This window comes from Sceloporus occidentalis, unplaced genomic scaffold (genome assembly GCF_023333645.1).
Source record: "Sceloporus occidentalis isolate IW3139 unplaced genomic scaffold, rSceOcc1.0.p SCAF_2, whole genome shotgun sequence".
Classification (NCBI taxonomy): Eukaryota; Metazoa; Chordata; class Lepidosauria; order Squamata; family Phrynosomatidae; genus Sceloporus; species Sceloporus occidentalis.
Window position 1 is genome coordinate 148,721,655 of NW_028316982.1, and position 24,084 is coordinate 148,745,738.

At 39.4% G+C, this 24,084-nt stretch overlaps 1 protein-coding gene across 1 annotated transcript in view; it reads right to left on the reverse strand.

Annotated features, from left to right (window-relative positions):
- GPC6 (glypican 6) overlaps positions 1–24,084 on the reverse strand; it is a 917,335-nt gene that overhangs the window by 447,410 nt on the left and 445,841 nt on the right. The gene's annotated exons all lie outside the window — the stretch shown is intronic.

Genomic DNA, 24,084 nt, shown 5'->3' on the forward strand with positions numbered 1-24,084 from the left:
CCTGGTTTCCTGTCTTTGCCTTTAGTAGGAACTATTGTGCTCTCTGGATTGTTCTGCTGAAACTGTAGTCTGCTCCCCCTCTGTGATGAAGGAGGTGCGTTGCTTTGCTGGTGATGGAAAAAAGAGGAACCTGGGTAATGCCCTATGACCTCACTGTAAGTTTGGGGGTGGTCCTTCCATCCTTCCATTACTGCTATAATTGGTTGCACTTATGCCCGAATTGCTGCTTGGTGGGCAAGGGCCCCCATTGTACATTGTATACCTGCACAGATATCCATCCATACTGAGAACACAACCACCACCATCTTGACAAAATGCAGGCCTGTGACCAACATCAGTTTTTTTTCTCCTGTATTATGTGGCTTAGTGGTTAAGACACTGACTCTGATGATGGTGATGATGATGATGATAATAATAATAATAATAAATTTTATTTTTATATTGCTTTTCCAGAAGATCAAAGCGGTGTACACAAAATTTAAAACCAGTTACAAACACCTCATAAAATAGATAAAACCAATAACACAATATACAATATACAAATCTAAAACAATCATTCGAAAGGGTGAGGCAGAAAGTTGATGGGATCAAAGTACACTAGTTCATTTTCCAGAGGGGAAGGCTTGAGAGAAGAGGAAAGTTTTTAGCCTCTTTTTGAATGTTTCTAGGGGGGTGATCAGGCGGAGTTCCTCAGGTGATAACTGCAAGGTTGGCAGATCGGCAGTTTGAGACCTATGTGCCTTGTGATGGACTTAGCTAGCAGTTCAAAAGTATGTAAAACTGCAAGTAGATAAATAGGTACCACCTTGGTGGGAAAGTAACTGCATTTAGTCATGGTAGTCACATCAGCTTAGTAATGGAGATGAGGACCTCAACCTACAGTCAGATGCAACTAGACAATCATGTCAAAAGGGAAACCTTTGCCTTTTACGTTTATTATTTTTAACACAGTGGCCTGATGAAGAAGCCAGTGGAGTTTCGAAAGCTTGTAAAATGTGCTTTGTGAATTTTGGTTGTCCCAATAAAGTTATCACAGTTTTGTGGATTTTGGATGTTATTGGATGTTAGGAAGGAAGTAGAGCTAGACCTTGGGAATACGTATACCTGTAGCAAGCAACCTATGGTCCTCCAATCTGATGCCCCCAGTATTGGTATCAAATGTCTTCATGTATTTGGTGGCAACTGTCTTCTAGACAAAGACTGAATTTGGTATCACAAAATTTTCAGCTTTCTACTGTGGTAGTTAAGGGTTTTGGACTAGCACAAATGGTGTTGCATATATGGTGGGCACCTGGTTGTAGATTATGAACAATGAGAGAATCCATTACTTTACAATTGCTCATCTAGTTGCAAAATAAATTCCATTAGGGTATTGTTGTGGTTGTTTTTCCTGCTAGCATTACATTGGAATTAGGCCTAGGGAAAAATCAGATTCACATCCCCGCTCAGCCCTCATTCTTGATGGTGAATCAGAATCCCATCCCTACTCAGCCATCATACTTGCTGAGGGCCCTATTTAACCAACCACACAGGGTTGCAAGGATAAAACAGGGTAGAGAGAACCTTGCACATTGCTTCAGGCTTCTTGGAATAAAAATGTGATATAAATGTGAAAAAAGCTTAAAATAAGTAATTCAGTTCCTGATAGCAAGTGTTGAGGCTTAATGCTCAGTTTTACTGTCTTGGAGAATTGGGGGATGTTTACACACACAAAAACTATGCTGCAAGCTGAAAAGCACAAACACCAAACATAATGCAAACTGCAAATTGGAATAAGTTATGCTACTAAAGGGAAAGGAAACCAAAATAATAGCAAAAAGTCATTTTCATATGCCTCCCAGCAATGCTTACTTTTTGACACAGTCTCCTATCCCTCAAAGCCGGTAAAATACTAGGTGCCAACTAATTACACATTTCCTTCAATATTAGCAAAAACTATCACCAGTATGTTATAATTTTATAGTACCCTACATGGCCTACATGTTAAATGCCACTGTATTTACCAAGCATGTAATTAAGTGTGTGTTCCCATTAAGGAATATAATATCAGGGTTCATTATGAAATTATACTGTTCAGTCAAACTAGCATCTGAAATACAGTTGTCAGTTTCACTGGCATAGGCATAATTTCATTAGGCACATGCTACCCTTCTGGATAGCCAAATAGTAATACTTCTTATTCCCCTTTAACTTTCAAGTTAAGCATTTTAATTGGTGGGTGTTCTTTTTCCTGTAATGTTTAACCATTGCAGTAATATCAAGCTGGACTAATATTATGTTGTGATACTTGAGACCTACAAGCACTACATTGGTGATAAAAATGGTTGTGGGGGAAGAATGAACTGCAGCACTTCAAGTATGGGGTGTCACAGATTTGAATGTCCCTGTTTTTAAAAATCCACAGGATCACCTTGACCAAGCCATACTCTCTCAGCCTCAGAAAAAGGCAAAAACAGATCCCCTCTAAAGAAATCTTGCCATGAAAACCCTGTGATGAGTTGGCCTTAGGGTCACCATAGGTCAGAAAAATCTTGAAGGCAAACAACAACAGCAAACCAGGTCACTGCCTGAATGACTGTTTTCATTCCCTTCACAAATTAAGGCTCCGTAGGTGAAGACTGGGGATCAATAAACAAATCATGCCTTCAGGGTTCACACTTTAACAATAGCCTGTGTTTCAAGAAATACTGTCGTAAAGTAATAATTACCTCCAAGAAAAGGAAAATGAATGAAAAATGCAACATTCACTTTTCCTGAAAATGCTAGATTGCTTGCCTTCTGTGCTCCTGTGCCCATGCTTTCATATTAACTGCCCTAATTGTTGTATATATTCTACTGACTATGTGTTTCTGTCTAGCTTGGATTTAAAACACACACACAGACAGACAGAGAGAAAGAACGAAGATTGAGAGAGATTATGTTTCTCTTCTCTTCATTCGGTCCCTGATAAGCAGCCCTGAAAATCATTAATATTTCACATGGAGAGGCAACAGTATTTTGAGGAGAGTAAACATTGGGGTTGGGGGCAGGGAGTGGACTCCAGGTGGGAATAAGACACTTGTGTCTCCATTGGGCTGCGGTTAAAAGGCCTTCCTGATCTGGGGATAGAGGCAAGCTGTCTAGAGAATCTGCTTTCCCCCAAGTGTCTGTTTACCCAATCTTCCTCTGAATGGCTGATGGTAATGAATCTCCTTCCTCCGGCCCCAACTGCTGCATTCAGTTATCATCAAGCGCAGCCATCAACTAGCTCTCTAATCTTGCTCTGATGGATGGAATACTAACCTTTCACAAGATTAGAGACACAAGGTGCTCTGGAGATAATAAAATTCAAATAGGTTTATTTCAAAGGGCAACTCAATCTTGATTTTGTTCACGGGTCACTTGACAGATCATTTGCCAATGTACGTTTCCCTCCGCCTTTCCTTTGGGTGACTATGTGCTGTGTGAAGTCTGCATGTGTGCCTTTCTAAACCTGCCTCCTGTGCAATGCATAACTGTTTCAGATTTAAAAAGCACTAGATGGGCAGATTGTTCCATTTCACTTTTTTGGTGTTCACCTGTAAGGCCATTCTGTTTCTGCCTTAATCTGCAGTTAATAAAAAAGGGAAGTCACGGGTATGAGTTTGCTGGAACTAAGCAGATCAGTGGAGGATAGGAAGCTTTGGGGATGTCTCATCCACAGGATTGCCATGGGTAGAGATTGACTTGAGGACTGTTAACAACTGGTATAAAATATAATGGAAATGCAAAACATGTTGGTGTGGTGATAATATATGGATGAACACCAATTTTAGGATATTTACATACAAAAATATGAAGGTCAGGGAAAATTCATAGAATTTTTTTTTTTTAAAAAAAGAATATAGTACAGAAAGCTGCACACCTACACATCAGTAAAACACTATATGCCCAAATGAAAGTTTTTGTGTGTGCATTAGTGAAGCTACATTTAAATCAAGGCAAATGTTCATGTACTAATGAAAATGTGTGCACAACATCTGAACAACCGCAAATTCAAATTAGCCACCTTGTCAAAATTGGCTGGCAACCATCAAAATTGGTGTGAAAAGAGGGGAAATAAGATAATGAGAGGGAGGATGGAGAGGAGAAGGAAGAAAGAATCTATAATTGCTGGTGCATCATGGTGGCACATGTATGAAGAGTTACAAGTTGTATTTCATTTGTACATATATGACAGCACAGGAATAGATAAGATTCCTTATGTCTTTTCCTCTTTTGCTTCCTTTACAAATGCACTGATGTCTGAAGTTTCCAACACAGGTGCTTTACACAAGAAAATCTGCAGAAAGGGACATACTTGGTGAGACTTCTCAGAGCTTGAAACACTACTAGTAGTACTGAAATTAGGGTTAAATCCTCAAAAAAAATATCCATTAATTAGTATATTGAAAAAATAAAATTGTTGAAAAAATAAAATTAATTGGTCATTAATAAATTTATTGTTCTGTTAAATCATTAAATCATTCAATTAAATTATACCATTAAGTGGCCATTGATGAATGAAAGTACCAAAAAATGGCCATTGTTTCACAAAAATTCCATCACTAGTGTTTAAAGATTAAAAGAGCCAGTTGACACATGGAGTCTTAAGACAGAATTTTAAAACTGGAGAAAAGTAACAAATTTGGGATTAACTTATAATTTTTAGCCTCTGAGTCTTCTTGACCATCTCATCCATTATTGCTTATGTTTACTGTTTCCAAGCAGGGATGGGGGAAATGCATTTTTTTTCTACATTTTCTTAAGCTTCCTTCCAGAATTGGAAGAATTCTGGAATTTTGGTAAATTCTTCAGAAATGAACAGCGATATAATGCTCCCACATTGTCAGTGGCCAAAGCACCTTTCCTAGCACAGAGAGGCTAAACTGTATCTGCCTATCTATAGGTGTTAAAGACCAAAGGAGTCACAGAATAAAAGAGGTAGCAAACCCAATTCATTACGCTTAAGACTCTTGGATTGTTTATTGTCCTAAACCTTGGACACTTGCAGGTTAAAATCAGGTAAGAGGATTTACATAAAGTTATTCAACTGTTAAAATAGTAAAATCAGATAGTGAGTCATGTGTGTGCTCACATACACACACTCCTTGTAAATAGCAAAATATTATAAATTCATCATTCATATTGCTAAATATTCTAGATTTTTAAAAAGGATTTAAGAGCTAAGCATTCAAATCCCTGGTCTTAAATGGATGAATCTACCGGTTTCATTCCCCCCCCCCCAAAAAAAAAATACTGGCATTTAAAAAGGTAAACTGAAAACCAGCAGTGCACCTCAGCGTGTTTCTCCTTCAGGAGAGAGGCATTTAGTCCAGAAAAGGGGATGGGCAAAGTATCACCAATGGTCCTCAAATAATATTTTAAAAAAAAATGCCAAAATTTACTATAATTCTAGGGACTAAAACATTTTATACCCATTTTTCTTTTAAAAAAAAAAAAAGACACCTGCTCTAAAACAAAAAGTGACCCTGTGGTCACTTCTAGTTTCAAAAACTGGATAACTCCCCCTGCTTAAATTGGCAAAATGGTAAGTTATTTGCCTGGAGCCTCTGTGTGGTATGAAACAAGATTGTAGTCTTGTAGATTCTCACAGAGTGTGGATGCAGCTTTCTCCCCTTCCAATTGCCCACTCTTGCTATAAATATTTCAACAGGCATTTCACAACTAAAGTTCCCTTGTTGTGGGAGGATATTACATCACAATCTTAATGCAACTTAATATGGTATTTTGTAGTATAATTGTTTAGTGAGGGACTTATCAGCAATTAACTGATTAGCTGGAAGAGCCCAGAAAAGGTCCCACCATGTTATTATCAACATTACTGAACATACCACAGAGTGTCAAATAAGAAATAAAGCAAGCCACAAAAGTTATTTTCTGTTAAAATGCACACTATGATTAGAGCAGATCATTAAACAGAGTCTGTAAGCACTTAGACAGGAATGCTGTGATCACTAAAGGTCAACATGAGTTTCTCAAAAACAAGTCGTTACACAATGACTACTACTAAGACTATTACTACTACTAATTCTCTTCCTCCTCCCCCTCCCCTCCCCTTCCCTCTCCTTCCTCCTCCTCTCTCTCTCTCTCTTTCTGCCTCCCTTTCATAGAGTCACAAGCTCTATGGTAGATGAGGGGAATGCTATGGATATAGTGTATCTTGATTTGTCAGTCTTTGACAAGGTTCCCTATAATATTCTTGCAAAGAAATTGTAAAATATGAGTTAGACAATGTGACCGTTAGGTGAATTTGTAATTAGCGGACCAACTGAATCCAAAGGGTGCTCACCAATGGCTCATATTCATTCTGGAGAGAAGTGACTAATGGGGTGCCACAGGGTTCTGGCCCGGATCCAGTGCTATTCAGCACCTTTATCAATGACTTGGATGATGGAACAGAGGGCCCACTTATAAAATTTCAGTTGACACCAAATTAACTAAGCTAGTAAGGGTATCTAGTAGCCCAGAGGGTAGGATCAAAATTCAAAATGACCGTAATAGATCAGAAAGCTGGACCAAAACTAATATAATGTAGTTTTTTTTAATGGTATTACACAAAGGGGCTGTGCAGAGAGCCCTGAAAGGGCAGCCTCCAGCAGCCTTTCACTGCCAGATCGGGGCCATGCAGCCGCACACTGTGGCCCTGATCTGGCCTTTACAGGGTGCAATAGCCGTGGCACTGTGGTTTTACGGCACTCTTTTGGCACTGCGTTGTGCAGACATAGCGCCAGAGGAGCTCCGTGACACCACACGCTGTGCAGTGCGGCATGTGCCATCACGTCACCCTGGGGGCAGAGCCACAGCATGCATCATGTAGACATCTTCCCCAACTCTACCCCCAATCCGGCCCAAACTGCCGGTCTGCACAGGGCCTTAGGCAGAAAAAAATACCTCAGATATAGGATGAGAGACATCTGACTTGACAACAGTACATGCAAAAGAGATCTAGAAGTCTTAGTAGACCACAAGCTAAATATGAGTCAACAGTGTGATGCAGCAACTAATAAGCAACCTAGGATTTATCAACAGAAGTATAATGTCTAGATCAAGAGAAATAATAGTGCCACTATTATGCTTTGGCCAGACCTCACTTTGAATACTATGTACAGTTCTGGGCATTATTATTACTATTATTACTATTATTATTATGTTTATTTGTATCCCGCTTCCCTCCCAGTACAGGGACTCAAGGTAGCTTATAAATCTAAAACAGTTCAAGTTAAAACACTATAAAACATGCAAAATACAAGTTTAAAAACCAATTAAACAATTCCAACAATTAAAAACGTTAAAGTATTAAAATTTAAAATTTAAAACTCTTTTTTAAAAAACAGCATCCCTGTTATGTGAAAGCCTGGTGGTATAAAAACATCTTTACCTGCCACTGGAAGGATAGCAGGGATGGAGCCATCCTGGCCTCCCTAGGGAGGGAGTTCCAGAGCCTGGGAACAGCCACTGAAAATCCCCCCTCTCTTGTTACCACTAAACGTGTCTGAGAGGGTAGAGGGACAGAGAGAAGGGCCAATCCAAGAGGGATGTTGACAAGCTGGAACATATCCAGAGGAGGGTAACCAAACTGGTGAACGTTTTGGAAAGTATATCCTATGAGGAGTGGCTTAGGGAGTTGGATATGTTTAGACTGGGGAAGAGAAGGCTGAGAGGTGACATGATAGCTATGTTTACATATTTGAAGGGATGTCATACTGAGGATGGAGCAAGCTTGTTTTCTGCTGCTTCAGAGACTACGACACAGAGCAGTGGATTCAAACTACAGGAAAAGAGATTCCACCTAAACATTAGAAAGAACCTCCTGATGGTAAGCGCTGTTCCACAGTGGAATACACTGCCTTCGAGTGCAGCAAAGTCTCTTTCTTTGGAGATTTTTAACTAGAGGCTGGGTGGCCATCTGTCGGGAATGCTTTGATTGTGTCTTTCGTCATGACAGGGGGTTGGACTGGATGGCCCTTGTGATTTATTGCAGCTCTATGATTCTATGACTCAGCATGACAATTATGACTAAAACTCTGAAAAACAAGGTGCTATACTCAAGTCATGGCTATGCCTGTGTAGACTACACACAGAAGATGTACTGCATTTTATGACCAATATTTGACTATCTCCAATAGCAATAGATCAGTGTTGGCTTCCCTCTACTCCCCTCCTATAAGCCATAACTCAGAATGGCTTGGATGTCATGTTGTCATATTGTGAACTTCTGCTCTGGTTCAATGACCACTGCTTATGAGGATACAAAGGAGGAAAAAAGTGGCAGAATGCAAGGTGATGACATCCTATTTCTGAACACACACATATCTACCAAATATACCAGATGAGAGCAGGATCAGTCCTGTTGCCTCAGATGTTGCTGTCAAATAACCACAATACAACAGGTTGGAAGTAAGGCCACAACTTTATTTTCAAACAATTGGTAGGGTTGGCACAAAGCATAAGGTCAGGATCTGTGAAATCAAACAACCCGATGTTGTCTGATTATCCAAACCTGGCACCCACCAGGTGCTTGGGATGACCTAGGGGCTAAGGAACACAACTTGACCGCAAACATTGTCTTGCGTTCACAAATTCACTAAGCCCCTAGTCACCGGGAGGTGCTCCCGCGTTCTGGCCCCCGCAATGGCCAAACGCCTGCCCTATTCGCCCCCAGGTACCTATTGACTCCCAAACCAGAGCTCCATAGCCCTGGTACCACAACGTGCAGATCCTGGCCTATGCTGCCGCCAAAGTTGTGACGAAAAAACACCCACAAAACAGTGGTGGGTGGGCGGGAGAAGCTCAAAGTCTTTCTCCCTTCCTCACCTTGGCTCCGCTCTGCTCGAAGCCAAGCGCCAACTGAGGGCTGGGGCCGGCAACGTGGCCTTAAATAGGCCTAGGCCCCGCCCATATTGCATGCTGTGCGGAGCCCCTCCTCCAAGGCCACCCAACCAATGGGCAGCCCTGGAGGACCGGAAGCTCTGCACCAACGAGCCTGGCTCCCAGAGCATCGCGGAGCTATGGGACCGCCCCATCCGCTCCACGCACCAATAGGGAGCCGGAGCAAGCCCCAGTGCACACTGGGGCTTGTAGTTCCAGCCGCTTCTAGCGGCAAAACGGTCTGCCCGCCGAGTCGGGCGACCGTTTTTTGATCAGAGACTCTAAAATCTGGCAGTGGCTAAATACAGGACAGTGGCTAAATATAGGGCTAAATATGTTAAATGTGTGGCTTGGGGTTGTAGAATTTTGACATTTAGGGTGTATTGAAGTGACATTTAGAGTCTTGTACCACTCCCTCACCTCCATGCAGTAGGAAATGTCTGCACACCCTATAGACATACACTATAGATGCAGACTTTGCCACACTAAATATTAAAATGAAAGAAAATGATGTGCATGGGTTACGCCAGCCAAAGAGGAGGGATAGAAATGAAAGTTGCATGGAAAACGTTAAAGGCTGCTTTCTAAATGTGTTCTTCATATGCTGCTGTTTGTTTTTCTTAACAAAGGAAGTGGTGAGGATGGAAAAAAGACCAAAAATTGCATGCTCAGCATCTTGTGCTGGATGCAGTTGTACACATTGTCTCTGAAATAAATACAATAGCATTTTTAGTTGTTCTAAAATGATGTAAAATGAATACCAGAAGAAGTGGCAAGAGGTGCCACCACCAAGTTCTTCACATTGAACATTTTTTTGTGCACAGAACCTTCTCATGAAGCAAAGCACAAGCAATTTGTGGAAGCCAGGGAAAGGGGCTAGCTGGCACAATTTGGATTCCTCTGTCCACAGACAGACTCAACACAATATTAGAAAAGGGCTCATACAGTCATTGTCTAATCATGCGGGTAAATAAATATTTGCCCAACATTTTGTGCTCTTAATTATTTTCTCACAAGTTCAAAAATGGATGCGTTTTATTCAGTAAATTTTCAGTAGACTTTCTATGTTTACGATATTTAACCAATATTGTACATTTCTTCATAATTCTGTCCCACATATCCATTGCATTGTCAAGCACAATCCTGCTTAGAACAGCTGAAATTAGTTGAAGATTTAAGAGTTAAAATGTTTCTGTCCTCTCAGGTTTTCTTTTCTAATCTGCATGTAGAAATGCCCGAGTCCCTGTTTTCTGAACATGTATGAGATTTCAATCAAGACACAAAATATAATTTCAGTGTTGAAAAGAGCTAGGAAAAATGTATGTGAGTCAGCTTCTACTAGCTTTATTACTTGATATGCTTATGACTATCTACAGTACACTATGAAAAGAAGTGGTAGCATCTGACTTTCAAAAAGCTGACTGTTATGGATATTATAGAGATACTTCAAAAGCACACAATAACCCTACTGGCATACTAATTCTTAATCCTTTCAAGAGAAAGGAAGTGTTTCAATTTAGATCACGGCAACACTGCATAGTGGATAAGTCTATCCTGGTCTGTGTGACTCCTGCAATGTAATTAAGACAGGACAAATACAGATTGCTCCCCTCGTGGCATTTATATTTTTTCCAAGTCCAGGGACATAGATCAGTTAAAAGAGAGAGGAAGTAAAGATATGCAAAACCGTGGCAAACCCTAATGATTCTGAAAGAAATATTCCAGGTAAGCAATAAGGCCCATGAAGTACAGACATGATTTACTATTTTCAGACACTGTTATTCATCACAAAAATGGCAGAAAAAAATCCTATATATTCACAAGCATATTGTTTTGCTTTAATAAGGGAAAATGAATTCAGAATGGTCCTTTGCTTCACAACACAGTTAGACCAGAGTATTTCTTGGACTACAACTGTTAGAATTCCAGCCAATAAGGGATCACATGGTGAACACACCAACTAGTTTGGTGCCACAGCAGAAAACAAAATATTACCATTTCCTTCACTTTGAATGGCAAGAGAGAAGGCTTCCTCACTACCCAAACAGGTCAACTGTCCCTGATTTGTTTATGCTCAAAATTCTGCAGCAGAGACTCCAATCATATATGGAGGGAGAACTGCCAGATGTACAAGGGAGTTCAGGAAAGTAAGAGACACTAGGGACCACATCACAAAAATACAATGGATAATGGTGCCAGCCAAAAAAAAAAATCTAGAAGAAAATTAGCATGTGCTTTATAGACTATAGCAACACCTTTGATTGCACAGATCACAAAAAGCTATGGAATGCTCTTTAAAAAATGGGAGTGCCACTACAGCTGATACTCCTGAAGAGGAATCTGTATTTAGGGCAAGCTGTTACTGTCGGAACAGAATCTGGAAAAACTGAATGGTTCCCAAATAGCAAAGGTGCAGCAAAGCTCAATAACATTCAGAATCCACAAAATAGTGATACAGTCAGACCTCTGTATCCATGGATGGTCTGTTCTGGACCCCCCTCCCTACTGATACCAAAATCCACATATGCTTAGGTCCCTTTTTGGACCACTGCCATTAAAAAAAATGGGGGCTTGCTGTCCATGGATGGTTAAATCGGTGGATAGCAAGTCCATCAATACAGAGGGTGGACTGTACTTTTACCGCCAATCAAAATGCACAAAATAAATACTGAGGTTGAAACATAATTTTAGAAATGTGCAATGATTAATGTGTTGAATTTGCATAGCTAGAATGCACATTAATAATATGCATTGTGAAGTCAAAGGCTTTCATGCCCAGCATCCATAGTTTTTTGTGGGTTTTTCGGGTTATGTGGCCATGTAAATGATATGCATAATATGTAAATTAGATGTCCAGATATGATAGATTGTAATATGGGAACCCTAAAGGCAGGAAGTGTTTTGCAAGGTTTTGCTTGTGCAATTCACTCCATTTCAACTTATTACAAGTTAGGATATGTATAAAATTGGACTAGGATGTAGTAAAAGGATGCCAAGAACAAAGCACATTTCTGTATAATCAGCTACATTCTTTCTGTTTATTAATGGATAGGCCTGATAAAATAGTTTGTTATTAACAGAAGCTGTCTTTTTAATGGTATTACAACTATTCCAAAAGTAAGTTGTGTAGCAGTGCATAAACAGAAAGATTATGTTGATAATGAACCAGTGATGCAATCCATTTTGCCATGCATGGGAAGAGGCATAACCCATTGGCATGAAAATGAGCGCTAAAGAGAAGCTGAGAAATTGTGTGAATTGGCTCTGGGAATCACCTGCAACAGTTTTTACCAGTGGGGAAAGAAACATACATTTTTGAAAGTTTCTAAAATCTATTCCCACCGATGGTGCTTGTATGGGTTTATCTGTGTGATACAATTTTTAGGGGGGAAACAAAATAATCCTCTGAATACAACTGAATTTGGAGGTTGGATCATACTCTCAGGCTGCATTGACACAGCAAAAATAATCCAGTTTGCAAGTGGTAGAACTGCCATGGCTCAGTGCTATGGAATTCTGGGATTGGTAGTTTGCTGTGCCACCAGACCTCTTTGCCAAAGAAGGCTAAATCTCTCACAAAACTACAAATCCCAGCATTCCATGGCAGTTAAAGTGGTGTCAAACTGGATTATTTCTGCTGTGTGGATGCAGCCTCAGTGAAGAAAAATATCCACCAACAATTAATTATTTAAGGCACTCAATTGTAACTAATTATTCTTCAGACTTTATTCATTTAAATTAATGTACATCTTAATAGTGGGATTTGTCGATACTCTATGGCATCTTTACAATGATATTTTTTTAAGTTGACAGTTGAAGGAAGAAATACTGGAACCCATTTTCATTCTTTAATTGCCACAGAATGCACTCACAAATGATTAAAAAGATAAATCAAAAGTTTCCCAAAAGCATGAGGCTCCCAGTCACTTTAATGGTATTCTTTGCACTACCAAGATGTTTATTATACACTCATTTACAAAACAATGAGCTCTTACTGTTTATGAAAGTTTAATCTCTTACCCGTTTATTGCTTTAATATATCTCACATTGGTAGAGGCTTACTTTTAAATGAAATCCACAATTGTAGCATGTGGATTCTATTTTTTACGTAAACTACCAACACAATGAGTAACATCATAATTGTATTCATCTATGAAGCAATTAAAATTGGGGTAATTGCTTCTGCTTCACTCATATCTGCATAAAAAGCAAAAGAATTAATATTTTATCATTTTGGCATTGCTTTTTGTGAGTAGAATATTTCAAGATCTGTTTCTCTTTGGCCGTGGGCAATTGGGTAAACCTTTGGAAAAGTTCAGCTGAACTAAAACATATATATGTATATCTTCATGACTCAAATTTATAAGTAGAACATTCCTTCAAGCTCTAGGAGAGGGAAAAAAGTGTTCTGAAAGCAAGGCCTTTGCAATACCCAAAGGGAATATGATCTTCAAGAAGAAGAAGGAGAAGGAGAGTTGGAGGGGGCAGTGGCAGTGGCCTTGCTTTGCTAATGAAAAGTTCTGCATTCAGACAAGGAGTCTCCTTGGACACCTGGCTTTATTATTAATACAGATTTTTGACAGAGCAATCACATTCCCACTAAAGGTGCATCTTTAATGCTAAAAATAAAATAAGATCTCTTCTTTCAGAGCTCAGCAGTCTCCAGTTCATTTGCACCCTTCGCCACCCTTTTCAGTAACAACTCATAGAGGCATAATCCAACTCAGTTTCACTTGTAGGGTGGCATATATTATTCAAGATTCGTATGCAAGGATTCAGATATTGGGCTCTTAGTTTTTCCTCACTGTTTTCTGCACAAAATGAATAGTTGCAAAGTAAGTCCTAAACTGTGATTTTTATTTTTTATTTTTATTTGCAGCAGGGAGAAAATTGCTTGCTTCAAGATGAAAACTAGGACAGAATTATATCACTACACCTTCTGCACCAGCAGCACCCCTCTTGAGAACTGGTTATTTTGTCTCTTCTTCCTATGTGACGACAGGGCTACGTATCACATTATTGGAGAATAACAAGACACTGCAGATACTGCAGGGCTGCTAAGGCAATGTAGGGATAGGAATGTGTTCTTAAATTGCCTCCTGTTCTCTCTGGGAACATTACAATAATGTTATATATGGTGCAATTCCCTGAGTAGTGAGAAGTGGAATTGATTTCCTTTGGAGGAGAGATCGTTGGAAATTTGGTATTTATGTGATATATATTTATTTATAAACACCCTAGTTGGACATACATGGCTACACAAATTGTAGCACTTCTGTTTCACATCCAAGCAATTTTCCTGCATGATATACCCTGAGAAGCATTCTAGAAGTTTTCCAGGGTTCAAATCCAGCTCTTACAATCTCCTTCTTGCATCTTGGAGATGTGTGTTTCAATTTATAATTTTCTGTTTCAGTGACACAGTTTGCTTCCTCACCATTTACACACATACAGGTATCACCTGGCTCATCTGGGCCATTCACCTGTCATCTCCTAAACAGCAGATGTGGCTGGCTTATTTGAACACAGACTCTGAAAGTAATGTAAGCAGTCCTTATGCCACCCCTCACCTATTCATATTCTACAGCCCTTTACAGCAATAACCTAGTAAATCCAGTAGTGACAATATTACCAATTAAGCTGATAAATGACAAACCTGTTGCACCATAATTGTCAGCTACACTGAATGTGACCATTTGTTCAGAGTGAAAAACAAGCAAACAGAAGACTGATTCGTACTTCCAGTGCTCTCTACAAAAGATCAACAGATTGAAGACATCTTGTCAGGTGACAGCTATATGGAGGCAATTTCTCCATGCCAGCCCAAGATGTTTTGCTGTTGGAGGTAGGAAAGCAAGTGGGTCTGCCTTCTCCCTCAAACAGGACACCCCAAGCCAGTCCTTTTGACATATGAGACAGAAATCCCACAGACAGGTCCATACTTCACTAGCTGTACAAAACACAATTGTCATCAACATGTTATTAACAATCCAATAAAAACTATTCACTACCCTTTCATAACACAAAAACATGGTGTCTAAGGTTGCATCACTCTAAGGATGTAAATCTTTGCTTATTTCACCCTCACACACAAGAACATAACATTTCTAAGGTATGCTACCCTTTGGGTGAAATTACAAGAACATTTGCTCATGGGGTGTGTGTGTGACTTTTTAAAAACATAGTAGGACTTTTTATTCCAAAATGACTGTTTTTACAAAATATTTGAATTATATGAAAATACACCTTTCGAGCAAAGATTTTTTTTCAGCAAACATTTTTTCCTACCAAAAAGACTCTCAACATGTGAAAAATCGCCCAATGGTTGATTATTTTCTCTACACGATATCATGATGTGTCACCCTTTCTTGTCAAGGGTGAGAAAAACAAACAAATGAATATGCACATTCATTATATCTTGGCCTAATACTGCTTAATACTGGTGCCAGGCCATTAGATCCTCATTGCAGCTTCAATTTAGCTTGAAGATGGCATGAAACTCAGGGCTCGTCTACACCATTCAAAATGCACCAGGTTGCTCCCAGAGAAGCAATATCAATAGCAAGTACATTTCTATACCACTTACCTGTGCATTTAAGCACTCCCTAAGCACTTTACAGTGGGTAAGCTTACTTGCCCCAAACAAACTGGATACTCATTTTAGCGATCTTGGAATGACATCAGGCTGAGTAGACCTTAGAGCCCTTGGCTGGTATCAAACTCACAACCTTGTGACTGTAAGTGAGTGGCTGCAGTATCAGCATTTAACCACTGTACCAACAGGGCTCCATCCAGAGTATGCTGGCCCTGGAGCTGCCTTGGATTCTCCCATTACCTCCATAGGTGGCTGTCTTCACACATGTCCTACTGTACTGCCTGGCACAGTCACCACGAGTCACTCCTTCTGGGGTCAGAAATAAGATGCCCAGCATCTATCACATGGCTAACCACTTTGTTGTGACTTCAGAGGAAATGACTCATGCCACTGGCAGAAGCAGAGCACTATAGGACACTTGTGTTAATGTCTACCTGGTGTTGCTATGGAGTACTCCCATTTTCCTGAAAATTCCGAAGTAAAAGGTGACTTTTGAAAAGAAATTAGACAGGGATAGTGTGGGTTCAGGGTGGAACTAGCCTTCCCTTGTGAAGACAGTCCATACTCAAATTAGGAATTTGGACTTGTATCATGTAGACACATCAAGTGGGGGTGTGGGGAAACCAGTTTAATAATAATAATAATAATAATAATAATAATAATAATAATAATATACTGTATTTATATCCCTCTCTTTAGAAACTAATGCTCTCAGATTGGCCTGTGCAGACATACCCTCATATTAGTGAGAATGTAATGACATCTCTTTACAACTTCAAAATACACTCTGGAGTTTATCACATGACTGAAATTGGAAATATAATCCAGTGTCATCCTGAACATAATCATGCATATTCACGTTATTGCGCAAAAGGTTACCACACACGTTCATTGGCAGTCCGAACGCACTCCGAATGCAATCATGTTTCAAACCAGAGTTAAGTAAATTGGATGAACTAGCGAAGTCACAAACCCTATTCCTAGGCAACTTCGCACTCAGTGCGCTGTTATTTGGTGTGATGTGCATGTCTCCTTTGGTCCTGTTTACCCCCCCCCCATCTGGAAGGGGGGGTTTCCCATGGAGCCACACTGCAATTCTGCTTCAATTTTGCTTCCGCTTGTCCTTCAGCATTGCTTAGTGGGGGCTGCTGCCTGTTAATTAAGACTTTGTACAGCACTGTGTATAATTACAGTGCTTTAAAAATAAAGTTTAATAATAATAATAATAATAATAATAATAATAATAATAATGGTTTACTTTGCACATAATCTGGGTCACATTCGGGAAGGCCATTAAAGTGAATTTAAGGTGGGATAAGTAGTCATGTAATTGTGTGAATTTTCAAATTGACCTCGCTATCTTCTCTTTTGAAATTGAGAGCCTCTCGTCCCGTGTGATATCCTCCTTTGTGGCTCATATGTACTCAAAAAATGGTTTGAAAACCAACATTGCACTTATTGCTATGCAGAGGGAGGATTTAACCTTTAGGAAAAACAAAAAACTTATCAGTGCATGCTAAAATCTACATACCCCTTTCCCATACATTATTATTCTGATTCATGTTTCCTTTGAAATCTTCAACATGAATGTACACTTACTTTATGAAACATACTGCAAAAGCCAGTTGAAGGATTAATTTTCCCCCTTCATTTTACATCTGCTGAGGGGTTCAACTATTCCTTGCCTCAGTGGTCTACATGTTAAAGAATGCATTAACATTTTAAAAAGTGGATGGTTTTAAAAAAAAAACTGCTTGTAGGTGTAAGTGCACTCCAAATTTCTGACTGAGCCATTCTTTCATAGCTGGGCCATTTCTCTTAATCCATCATTATCAAAGGCACTTAAAATATTTATAGCCAGTTGATTATTACATTTTTATGGAGTTCTTAACCTCTGATCAGGCTTTCTTCCTTTCTTGCTCTAAATGTTTATTTCCCTACTACAGCTCTGCTAAGTCGTCTCTGGAGATACACCTAATGAGTTTAATAGGGAGGTGCACTTTGCTAAGCTGCTTTAAATGATCTTTGTAAAAGGTTTCGTGTTGCATTGATCGTCTTGTAATCTGGTCACATCCTGCTCTTTGGTCTATTTCATTTATAGTGAAATATCTCTATGATCTCTTAGGTCAACTGTGCATAAAAGTAATTCCAAATTTCCCTAGGCCAGGAAAACTATTTTTGTGGATCCCTTACAATGGGTTGCTTGTAAAGAAATTGCCCTTTATATTCTCCAGGTGGGAACTGTATGGCTTACTTTCTAGCTAGAGCTCCCACTTTTTGGTTGGGCATTGAGCCTCTCCCAGACCCCATGTTTTAGCTGAATTTTTTTGAGAACCACTCCTCCAGAGACTTCCAGAGGTCACAATTATCATTTTAATTCCTATAGAGGAGAGGGGTGAAGCTTTTTTAAAAACAATATGAGGGAAGCTCAGTAATACTTATTTCCACAAAGGAATTTTTAAATCCTGCTCAATGGTCCACCCTAACCCCACTCTTACAAATGTGAAGAACCCCGTGAATGTATAATGGAATCTAAAATGGAATAATCTTGCACTTCCACCAGCCAAATTCAATGGACACATACAGTTATTACAGATGAGCTTATCAGAAAATATGAAATGACAGCCATGATTCAGCACTAACTTCATCTGTACATACAATGATACAGAGCTGGACCTTTAAAAATCAAGGACTAAGTTGTAGGCCTGTGATGAGCTTATTAATCTCTATTTCCCCCACATTTGATCATTTCTTTTACAAAAATCTCAAGATTCCACTTCCAATTAAAAAAAAAAACAGCTGCAATTGCTAGTGATTTGTTACCAATCAGTAATTTTTAAAAGGTCTTCATTTATTCCTAGTGACATTCTCTTTGGTGTGGACCTTGCTTCCTTTAACCTTGTTTTAATCACAGCAAAACAGTGTTTTCTTGGGGAGAGGGTTGATGCAGTTTTGTAAATTCAACCTGGCCCCTTGCCAGATTCTTAGTTTTAAAAGGAAATGCAGGCATTGGTGCTTTCCTGAGTGCAGAAACAGCTTTCTCAAATACAACAGCTAAAATATCTCAGATTCCCTTATGTCTTCTGCTAAGTAGGCACTTGCTTTTCTCCTTATGTTCTGCTGAGCCAACTCCAGTGTCCTATTAACCTAAATAATTCTCCGAAAAACAGGGCTTCTTCTTTTGCTCCTTAGCAGGGATTTCCAGTTGGTTATACAAATCAGAGATGATTCAAACTCTGTTTAATCATGTTACTCCAACATGGCCACTCCATTATCACTATACTTTTTACCATCTTTCTCATACCCCACGAGTTGAAGGGTAAACATTAAGAAGGAGAAACTGTTCTTATTTAGGTAGCCCACACAATTCTTCATGCCCTTTAGTTGTTCCAGTTTGATAGACACAGTCCTTATTAATCCTTATTAATGTCATCCCAGTTCTAAAATGCTTTTTGTAACATTCCAGTTTCTCTCTCCTCTTCCCACTTTCCCCCTTTGTCTGCAGCTTACTTCAATTGATGAAAACCGAATTTATAGTGCAAAAGCATTCATTTCTCAGTGATGGGAGAGGAAAGAACAGAATCTTGCCCTTCTCATTATGCTCAGGGAGAAGCCAACTGCTTCAGGTTGCATCTGCATTGCAGAAATAATCCAGTTTGACACCACTTTTACTCCCATGGCTCAATGCTGAGGAATCCTGGGATTTGTAGCTTGTTATGGCACCAGAGTTTGTTGACAGAGAAGGCTAAGTGTCTCACAAAGCTACAGATCCCTGAATTCCATAGCAATGACCCATGGCAGCTAGAGTGGTGTCAATCTTCACTATTTCTGTAGTGCAGATGTAGTCACAGCCTCTCCTACACTGTGTGTCCTTCCTCATTAATAACTTTCCCCATCTTGTCCACACTCTGATATTGCTTGGTTATGTCCATTTTGATCTGTGAAATCTTGGTGGGTATGATTCTCCTTCCTGGAAGATCAAACATCCACCATCCAGCTTTTGAAGGACAACAGGAATAGTGACACATGAGTACCCACAGAGCCTCATGCAATTCCAGTTGCATGGAGAATAACTAGGGTTTATGCAGAAGGATTAACTAGATTACCTAATGTGAGATGTATAAGTGAATCCGACAGTTGCCACATTAGTTCAATTTTCTAGTAGCATATTAAATGAAAAATGTAAAATATATTACTATGATATCACATTCTATATGAAAAGATTAAATTTTAGAGCCGTGTGAGGGTGAAACTATACACTGTGTTAAGGATGTTGTTAGTCAACTACATCCTTTTCTTTTTCTTACAGAGAGGAGGTGAGTGGGAAACCAACCAGATTGGAAACCTTAAGGATGAACCTTTAACCTTTCATGCCCCATTGCAGTCCCAATCCATTTATTTCAATGGGTAATCTTTTGCAATGCAAATTGCAGGTGTGTATACCAGGTGCAATACAGATTGGGACCCAACATAAAGGCCCAACATCCTTTACAATGAAAACCTACTCTAGACAGGACAGCAAACATTGATTTTTGGGGGCAAATTATGTTTCAGCTTCTTGTAGAATAGGGGTGGGCAACTTGTAACTGTTGGACTACATGCAGTTCCTCAGGATGTTTTGATGGCCTTCATTCTCTCCAAATTCCAGACCCCTTTTTGTCTAAAAGGAAGAACTGCTCCTCCTATAAGCCTTGAGGTGGAGCAATTTGTTATTCTAAATAGATGATAGTTCCACTTACAATTGTTTAATGTTTTTTTTTTAAAAAATGCATATTTTCCCTCAAAAAGTGAAGTGGACTTCTAGCCATTTCTAGTTTTTTTTTATGGTTTCCATTTTTGACAGCGTGCGCATACTTCAGAGGATACTGGGCCTGTTATAGTTACATACCCCTATCATAGAGGTTTATTTAAATAAAAATAAAAATAAAATAAAAGATATTGTCTTTGTTGTGTTAAAAACTTAAAACCCGTTGATATAAAGAGCATGAGCTTCACAGACTATGTCTGAAATATGTGGTGTTCAAAACTATCCCTATGTTCAAACTGTTGTCTTTGATTCTGCATTAAACAGTGACTTCTTGTAACCTTGAGAATTGATTATTGTAATGTGCTCCACAGAGAAGAATATTAAGGGCACATCACACCATGCATCAGATTCTATACAGCTTTATATATGACAGAAGCTATGGTACTTAATTTCTCTATGTCCCATTACAGCTTGCTCCTGGCAACCTTCTGACATGGAACATTCATGGATCAAATACACTCAGCAAGGTCAGTTAAATAGGGCCAGCCAAAGACAGTTTGCTACCTGAGGCAGAGAGCAAACAGGGCTGGCCAAACTACTCAACTCAAAATACATAATACCAGTGGCAGCTGGTGGTTTCCATGTCAGTGAGACAGTCTGAATTTTAAAGGAACTATTCAAAGCACTGAATTCTATCCTCAAAACAGCTTCAGCTCCTTGTATAGCTCCTTTATATTCTGTATGAAAACTCAGAGTGAATTCACTGTACAGTACTTAAAAGCTAAGCAAATCATATTGACAGTGGATACAGAGAATCCCTCAAGCCATGGACAGTAAAAATGCAATAACAATAAAGTACAAAAATTTAATTCTAACCATAACACCTAAAGTCTGTTGTGTTGCTCTGAATGATGGGAGTGCCATCTCAGGAGACATTTCCTCCATTTCTGAAAAGCCTTCCTTTCAGGATTCACAGAGGTCCAGGCTGTTAGTTTAGTGATTGTCAAGCTATCTTGTTTGGTGGACACATATTTTCCCCCAATGTGCCAGAGACTGATACCATATTTGTGCCATATTATTATATTAGCATAGTTGCTGGTAACATACTGTCAACCAGGAGTTGGCAGCACACGGACTGACACTGGTCCACAGACAACCACTTTCAGTAGCATTGCTTCCAGGGGTTTTGTATGCTATCAGAAATTATGACTCTTATATCCATTCATGTGCTCACAGAATTACAAATTCGCAGATCTTTACTATGAATACATCTCCCCTGGCAGTAAGTTCACTCTTTGTGCACAATAGTAAAAGTAGCAGAAAAGAATGCATCCCTCTTCAAGTGTTCAAAATCAACACCCGCAGACATTCAGGGGCTGCTGACATGCTGCAGAATTAATGCAGTCTGACACCACTTTAATCATCAGAGCTCCATTCTACAGAATCCTGGGATTTGGAGATTGTTGTGGCACCAGAGCTCTCTGACAGAGAAAGCTAAATATCTCACAGAACTACAAATCCCAGAACTCCACAGCACCGAGCCATGGTAGTTAAAGCGATGTTGAACTGCATTAATTCTGCATTGTATTTAGAGCCATACATCAACAAAACGTTCTGAAAGGGCCTCAAAACCACAAGGTTGCGAGTTCAAGACCAGCAAAAGGGCCCAAGCTCGACTCAGGCTTGCATCCTTCCGAGGTCGCTAAAATGAGTACCCAGACTGTTGGGGGCAAATTAGCTTACTTGCTAATTAGCTTACTTGCTGTTCACCGCTATGATCTTTGGAATAGCGGTATATAAATAAAACAAATTATTATAAAAAAAAATTCAGTGTTGGACACATTTTAAAAGCTTATATGGCACAACTAGTAGCACATGCTGGCGTGGAGATCCTGAGAGCTGTAGTACAAACAGTAATTTTCCCAACTGCTGCATTTTGCCACCCAGGGCAAAGGGCAAGATGGTGCTTCTTCCTCATTCCCTATCCGAAGCTGATCAGACTAGCAAACAAGCAGATGGCATGCTCCACCACCTTAGGTAGCTCTTTAATTTACAGGGCTCAAGACAAGCCATGTAGCAGACGCTACCCTTTCCTTCAACAAGGGGGAACTCTTGGGGAAATGAGGAGGAACAGCCTAAGAGGTACCCCTTTTGCTTCATAGCACCTGCTGCCTGAGACAGTTGTCTCAATCTGCCTAATATTAGAGCAGGTCTTGCTAAGATCTCCAATTTCACCAAGGATTTTGGGTATATGAACATTCTCAGGAGCCTCCTTCAGGACTTCATGATCAGGTCTGAAGGTTTTCCTGAAAAATACAGAGTTTGTAAATGTTACCCTTTTTTGGATGAATGGTCCTGGGAGCTGTAGTCCACAAAGGTAACTTTTCCAACAATGCTTGGTTACGTATGGAAAAATGCTAAACGTTATCCTAAGGAAAATGTAATTCCTTTAAAAAGTGAGGCAAGGATTTGAATAGTTATGAGCTAAGGTTCACTGGAGCAGTAGGTCTTTCTCCTCTGTTTATATATTTGTTATATAGCATTAATCTTTTTAAGCATTGTGAGAGGCCAGAGCCACCCTAAAGGGCAGAGTGTGGAATAAATTTAAATAACTAAACTAATCTGGGGAAACAGAGAATTGATCTAAGGCTGTTGTTGTCTAGTAAGTGAATGCTGTAGTACTATAAGTCTCCTGGAGTGAATTTCTTTCTGATTGTTATCTTCAGTGACATTTAAAAAACACAAGAGAAAAGTGCTTTTGAAAAAGACATCGCCTGTGAAAGAAAAGAAATATGGGATATGATGGAGTCCAATTTTCCAGCTCGATGTTCATGCTGATACAAGATGCTTTTGTATATAGTGAGAACTCATTTTCCTTTATTTTTACAAACCATATTTCACCCACTTTTGTTTACAGATAAAATAATTCAGAAGATTTAATATCTTTCTTAGGTCACAGGGCATAAGCGATTTCAGTGAACCAAAAAATGTAGTTTCAAAACCCTCATATTTCACTAAGTGCTTTCTTCAAATTTATTCTGCACCAGCTTTCTAATAGTTGTGGATCATTGTCTTATTTGTCCTAATCTTTCTCTTACTGATCCTTCTCTCTCATTCCCTCTTTCTTAATCTTCTGCCTGCAAAGTAGCCATGTGAACTGTTTTACAAACAAGCTATGATACAATACTCAGCTTATTTGTAATGCACTTGAGTGAACCATTTCTCTCATTACCATCCATTTATGGCAACTTGCAGTTTTCATTTGGCTTTCCATTCAAGAGTGATTTTAAAACATCATAATTAGCCAAATAATTACAGCCTTAGTTTTTAAAAACAGAAGATACTGGTCATAAATACCATTTAGAATAAGCTCACTGAAGCGAAAAGCATCAAATATAGACTGAAAATATAGAATATGCAGTCAAAGCACAATAGAATCATGCATCCTTTTTGGGGAGAAAACAGGCTAGGATTGTTCTGTTGGGTTGATTCACACATATTTATGCATCACTTGAAATCACACAGATTCTCTAGGGGCAGAGAGACAGAAAAGACTTTTCTTTGAGCTGACTTCATGTGTCTGGGGTCTGCATGTGAATGTGGCAACCACTTGGTTCCTATTTTCCTTCTCTGATACATTAGTCTGTAGCTCTATGTGAATCAGACATAGGTGGTGAAGTAGTAACTATTTCTGTTCAATGTGATTTTGTGGTTCCACAAAGCTGTAGAAAAATCTATGGAAGATAATACAGTTGCCCCTTCAAATCCATGGGCGTGAAATCTGTGGACTTGAAAATCCACAGAGGGGTGATGGCCATTAACCCCAATGGGGCGCGCACCTGTGGCACGTGCC